Genomic DNA, 7,271 nt, shown 5'->3' with positions numbered 1-7,271 from the left:
TGACCCAACTTCTCCCCAAGCCTGAAGAGTAAGAGATATTCTAATATCATTTGTTTGCTTCTTTGACCTAAATGTTTCCTGTATATCGATTTTTACTCAAACCTAAAGGGGTGGGTGGGTAGCATCTTCCACATGCCTGGAATTCTTTCCCTTATCTAGGATTCCTGCCCTCTCAGGCTTCCTTCAAGTCCCAGTTAAAATCTCACCTTCTACAAGAAGCCTTTCCCTGCCCCTCCTTCTTTAATACTAGTGCCTTCCCTCAGATGATTATCTCTAATTTATCCAGTATATATTTGGTTTGTACATAATTATTTGTACATAACTTTTTTGGGGGCTTTCCTATCCCTAGAATTTAGCACATGGTACCTGGCAGGGTAGGTGATCTCTAACTAAAAAAAAAAAATTTAATTAGGGCAAAGAACCCTCAGTCTGAAGAACTGTGAGCTCCAAGTTATTGTGATTATATTAACTTTCCTTCTGATAGAAATTCTTTAAAATAGAAAACAGGAATATATGGACCTGAGGGTCCTTACATATTACCTCTCAGCTAAAAACTAGCTATTTGTTGTATCTGGGTGGGAAGGATTCAATCTCCAGAGAAAAAAAGAGGAATGGGAAGGAGAGAAGAGTCACCAGTAGAGGTTACACCCTCAAGGGGAAAGGAAGAATAGAAAGGAAGAATGCTGGTTGGCCAACTTTACCTTCCATAGCAAATGCTCATGGTGTTGCAAAAGTAGGTCCATCTACTGCTTAAAAAAACCTGTCTGCTAACCAGGAAAACATTGGACACAGTAACAGCCACATTGTGTGATGACTAACTTTGATAGACTTAGCTCTTCTCAGCAATGCAATGATCTAAGACATCTCCAAAAGTCTCATGATGGAAAATGCTATCTACATCCAGAGAGAGAACTGTGGAGTCCGAATGCAGATTGAAGCACACTATTTGCTCATTTTTTTTTCTTTTGTTTTGTTTCTTCTTTCTTATGGTTTCTCCTTTTGGTTCTAATGCTCCTTTAAAACATGACTAATGTGAAAATATGTTTAATAGGAACGTATGTGTAGAGCCTATATCAGATTGCATGTCATCTTGGGGAGGGAGGAAGGGAAGAAAATTTAAAACTCAAAAGCTTATGGAAGTGAATGTTGAAAACTAAAAATAAATTAATTTTTTAAAATAAAATAAAATAAACTGCTGAATACATACAGCTTTTTAATAGTAGCATAAATAACAACATGCAATGGTTATGATGTGTTTTGAGGAATGCAAAAGCCCTCTTTTTCTCACAGAACAAGGCAAATTTAGTTGGGAGGTTTCTAACTTGGTGAACTAACTTTATGTCCAAAAACAGTGACTCCTTGGACTGAGAATGTGAAACTCCCTAAAGCAGGGTCCCCCTAAAAATCCCCATGCAAAAAACTCACCAGTTTCCAGGGAAGATGGGCCCTTGCTTCTTTCTCCCTCCTCCCCTCTCCTGCACCCATCTAAAAAAAGTTATACAAAAAGCTTTAAGAAGCTTCCTTCTCAACTCCAGTTTCTTGCCAAAGTGTACATTTCAAGAGTTTAGAAGGATAAGCTAACATCACTTGGAAAAAATATTTAAAACAAAGATGTGTCAAGAAGTATGTTTAAAAATTTTTTTGTTGTTTGGTCATGTCCAACTCTTTTTGACCTGGTGGACCACAATGTGCATGAGGTTCTCTTGGCAAAGATACTGGAATGGTTTACCATTTCCTTCTCCAGCGGATTAAGGCAAACTTAGGTTAAGTGACTTGTCCATGGTCACATAGCTAGTAAGTGTCTGAGGTCGGATTTGAACTCAGGTCTTCCTGACTGCAGGCCCAGCACTCTATCCACTGAGCCACCTGGCTGCCTTCTTTAAAAAAAAAAAAGACACAGTTCTGATTAACCATAGCTAGATATATAGAAATCAGCAGTACTCAAATGTAGGATCACAAGGTTTGGTGTTAGAACAGACCTTAGAGATAACCTAATCCACCCCTTCTGGACAGAGGAACCCCAAATCCAAGTGTTAAATAACTCAGGGTTACACAAGTAATCAATAGCTGAGCCAAGATTTGAACCTGTGGCTTTTGACTTCAAAGGCAGAGATCTTTCCACAGATCTTCAATGTGTGGAAACAAGAAGAAAGAGGGAGTTTTATTTCAAAATTCTAGTCTATCTCTGATATTGACTCTAGACTCAAAGATAAATGGTCTGCTGGGAGTTGAGTCTCTGCTGAAAACCTCATCCTAGGCTGAGCAAAGCCTTCAAGCAAGTAACAGCGCACAGGGTTTTGTCAAGAGGACTGTGTGCATGACTGGAGTTCTCTGTTTCCATTAGTGTAGTTATAAATGGGCAAAAAAGTGAGCCGGAGAATCCCAGCCGAGGAGACACTTGTGCTCAGGCTCCGACAGTGAGGCCAGCTGGGACCACAGACATGCGAATGGCTTGGGCTTCTGCTCCAGGAGGCTCCCTTCAACCCTGAAATATTTCTTCCTTGAGTCACAGCCAGGAATCCATGCTGCGATGGTTTAATAACTGTAAATGAGAAGACTACAACAAGCACAGGAGGGCCGTCCCTAGGCTCCAACCTTGGCATTGGCAATCACTTGCCTCTTAAAACACCAAAAAACTCCCACGCCTCCTGGCTACGTGCACTTACATATGGTGGCTTAACTGTTCAACCTGGTCACAGAGGCCTTGGCACTAAAAGACGCCACTCCGGATATTTTCATAGTCCATAGTTTCACTATTAATAGCTTTTTCTTCATTGCGTAAGGAGGTGGTTTGGGAGAGTAGGAAAAAACAACTGGACTAGGAGTAGAGAGACCTGAGTTTGTGTCCTGGTGTACTGGACGTTTCTGATCATGTCTCACTTGTCAAAATGGGAGAATACTTGGCCCTGCCTCACATTCCAAGGTTGTTATGAGGATCAAGTCAAAATGTCTATAAAGCTCCCTATAAAAACATAAGCTGTTAATACCAATTTAAAAAGCCCATTCACATCCTTTGGGGAAATTTCATTGTGGAAATTCCTCCTCAGTTCTTTCCTCCTTGACCCTCCTCATGACCAAATTTTATTTTCCAGAAGTGTAATGCTAAAGAGTAAGAGAGGGAAAGACAGAGAGAATGCTCTGAATTTATTGGGAGCAGGGACTCTTTTTTATTTATTTTTCTGATGGAAGCAAAAAGGGCTGGCTTTGAAACCAGGAAGATCTGGGTTCAAGTTCTGTCTCTTGACATATGCCTGGTAGTGTGACTCTGGGCAAATCACTTAACTGAGGTGCTCTAGACTAGTAATGTCAAATAGAAACGGAGAGAACTAAGTTATACCTAATGATCCCTGTGGGTCACACATTGATGTCGGAAGCCATGCGTTAATACAATCTATGTTTCATTACGGAAGGAAATAGCAAACCACTCCAGGATTTTCAACAAGAAAACCCTAAATGGGGTCACAGAGAGTCTGATGTGACTGAAGTGACTGAACAATGCTTTATTATATTTTTATTTTGTTGAATTTTATTTCCCCGTTATTGTGTGGGCCTCAAGCTGCCAGTGTTTGACCCTTCTCTGCTCTAAGAAACGCAGTGATGGGCAAAGGAGTTCCCTCACCTGATACTAATAAAATCATAGGGGTAGTCCCTATCCCCATAAATACTAAAAAAGAGGCAATATGGCCGTATATGGCCAGCCTTGGAGTCAAGATCTGGGTTCAAGTTGGCCCCTAACAGGTAGTAGCCATGTGACTACAGGCTAATTTCTCCATCAGAAGCTTGTCATAGAGATGACAAAACTCTGGACTGCTCCCTCTTCCCCCCAGGCTAACCTATCAGTGACTCAATCTCATAACATTTAGTGGTGGATTAATTCATCGTCCCTCCCTAAGGGCAGTTATTGCTATGTATGTCTCTGTGCCTGAGAGGACACACATTTGACTAGCAGTTCCTTTATGATGCGTGAGACTTTGGAAACTCCCTCTCAGTCTTTTCCACCTTGTTTCCCATTTGGTTACCCCAGGCCAAGGTGCTAAGCCTCCCATCTACAGCACATCATACAGAAACTTAAAATCATAGGCTGTTCTAACCGAAGAGAACATAGAGAAAATCTTGTTCCAGTCCCTTCATTTTACAGGTGAGGAAAGTTGAGGTCCAGAGAGGGTAACATTTTGTCCTTATTGTCAGAACCCAGGCCTCCTGACTCCTGAGTGCCATTTCCATTAGACTCTTCTTTTTTCTGGCTGGGATTGTTCTTTTGTCTATCTTGTCGGGCCCTACCCCCACTCCAGAAATTACTTGTTATATCATCCATGTAGAACATTAAGAGTATTTGTCTAGTACTTCAGAACCTACAAAGTGTTTTCACATATATTACTTCATTCAATTCTCACACAACTCCGTAAAGTTGGTACAACAGCTATATTATCTTAAAAATGAAAGAAAAAAGGATAAGAAAGGTTGTGACTTAACCAAAGTCATAGTAAGTGTGGATCCAGTATTTGAACCAAGACTTCTAATTACTAATTCAATAATCTTTCTGCCACATATCTCTAAAACAATCAACCCCCATGGGGAGAGCTTATTTCATACTGGTCGCATGAAACATCATTTGACATTTTGTGTCACCAGGTAGGCCTTAGAGATCTTTTTATTATAAATTTTTACTTTTAACTTTTTGATGAGAAGCAGCTTGGCTTAGTGAATGGAACTCATGGCTTGGAGTTTTAAGATCTCAGTTTGAATCCTGCCTCAGCTACTGTACTGCTGTGTAACCCTGGGCAAACTTAAATCTCTATCAGCCTCAGTTTCCTCATCTATAAGAAGGGGATCTTAAAAGGGGGGGGCTTAAATATTTTCACTTAGAAGACACTCAAAGCATTCATTTCACAATAATTTGTCTCTAAGAAGAGAGGAGTGAATTTACTTGTAAATGGTACTAACATGAAAGAAGAGGGTACGATCAGTTCAAATTCAATGTAACTATGGCAAAGATATGGTCAATCACCATCCTTTTCTCATCACACTGAGGAGTGTCATAATTTCTCCTAATACCGACTTCTTAACATTGGACACAGAGGATAGTAAAAAATCAACATACATTCCAAAGTTCCTATTTATTCCATCACTCTGCAGATTCCTGCCCTCCATGATATTCCAAAGTGAAAAATGGGAATTTGAAATAGAGAAAGGCTAATAGTAACATATCTTTCTTCAGGCCCATAATTGCAAGTGTTTTACAGCATCACCATAAAGTGGTAATACCACTGCAACCTCTGTAGCTTAAGAAACAATAATAATAATAATGTAGCTAGAACTTATGGGAGTACATGCAGATATGTATCACTCTAAGGTTTGCAAAGCACTTTGCAAATATCTTTTTATCCTCACAACAATCATAACAAACAATAGCAAGATAGGTGTTATTATTCTCATTGTATAGATGACGAAATAGGAAGACAAAGGCTGACTTGTCCAGCCCCGGGTCCAGCTAGTTGTGTCTGAGGCCGAATTTGAACTTGAGTACTTTTTACTCCAGGTCCAGTAACCTATCCATTGTACAACTTATCTTCTTCAAATAAACATATCTGATATTCAAGAATATCCAACTGTGTGATCTATCACTTTCAAAAGGTTTCTGAAAAGGCAGTTGACAATGCACTTGAAATTCTCCACCTGTAAGTCTGAATATATTCTTCTCTGGAGACAATCACTACGGTTGAATCTGTGAGTCTAGGACATAGCTAACCCTCCTGTTTTGTGATATCTAAATTATTCAATGAGAGCATAAGATTACTAGAAGTCTTTAGGTAAAGATATTCTCCTTCATGTTTGGGTTTGAAACTGGCTTCTGGAACTAGGATGTTCAAAGTTAGGAAGTGGCAAATATTTTTTCACAAGTCTCATTCTTTTCGTTGCTAGAGCATAATTGCTAAAATAAATACAAATCTCATTAGTCTTAAGTATTTCATCTTTTATTTGTAAAGATATCAAGAAGCAGAAGAATGAAGCAATTAAAACCAACAAAGCTGCAAAGTGGGAAAAGGAAAAAGTAAGAACAGAATGCATCAGTTCAGTTATGATGTTGCTTAATGCAAATATAGAGGGTTCTGATGCTGCAAACCTTAAGTCACATTAGTTCCAATGACTTCAGTAGGCTTGCTGATGCATCAAAATGGAAGGGCTGAGCCCTTAATTTGCTGAGCACTACACATTCTAATAATGTCATGCGCATACAAGTTACACTGTTTACATGAAATTGCATGCAATTTACACAGAGAATCATTTTGAAGGCACTGTTTTGTGCAGCAAGAGCTGCTACTTTCTGGCAAGTCACTTCATAGATTGCTTGCAAGTGGTCCTCATTTTCATTTAATTCATTCTTATTTGAAACTTTGGTGAAAAAACAGGTACCAACTAATCCCATTCTTGCAACTGATTTGGTTTTACTCCTTCTTCATCCCAGTCACTTTCAGATGCTAAGCTTAGATGATAGTACAGTTAAGAGAATGTGTCTGGACAATAAAGTCCCACTTTATTTACATTTTCAAACTATTTAAAATAGGCAGCAATTTACAATCTGTAGTTTTAATTTAAAATAAGTAGTTCCCAGGGGTCAACTCAACTACTGTTGAGTTTAATAAAGATTTAATGGTAATTTATCAAACTTACCATAGAAAAGAGTAAATGAAATTTCCATGCTAAAATTAAATTCCTATTAATTAAAATATAACCTTGCAATATTATCAGTCTAATTTACTTCACTTTAAAACTGTGATCCCATTAAAGGTCCTCAAAGGTTAACCTATAAGATTTTTAGAGGCTGTGATTGACTGTATTGCATGTGTTTTGTGGATGTTTAGCACAGAAATCATTGGTCACACATGCATGGTTACAGTAATATAGTAAGCAACAAAGCAAGATGATGAGATTCCAATTCTGAGCAATGGCAGTACACCGTAAGAAGCCACAAGCCAAAACCAACCATTTGGTCAGCCAGAGAATCATCCTTGGGTGACAATGTCGGTCTACCCTTTTAGACAGCATTATACTTTAGCAAACCTTAAAGGGAAAACCTACACTTGGCCTTATAAAATCTAGTAGGGCTGTGAGTATAGAAGAGTTAGTTACATTGGCCCACAAGGCTTAATTATTAAGTTCTCCTACTACTGACATGTTCATTCTGAGTGGTTTAGAGTACAGGAAATATATAATCAAACTAGCTGGTTGAAACTAAGGAACAGAGACACTGAGAGCTCTTAACAGATATT

The sequence above is a fragment of the Phascolarctos cinereus genome, unplaced genomic scaffold (assembly GCF_003287225.1).
Source record: "Phascolarctos cinereus isolate Bilbo 61053 unplaced genomic scaffold, phaCin_HiC Scaffold_5;HRSCAF=322, whole genome shotgun sequence".
Lineage (NCBI taxonomy): Eukaryota > Metazoa > Chordata > Mammalia > Diprotodontia > Phascolarctidae > Phascolarctos > Phascolarctos cinereus.
Note: the sequence above shows the minus strand (reverse complement) of the source record.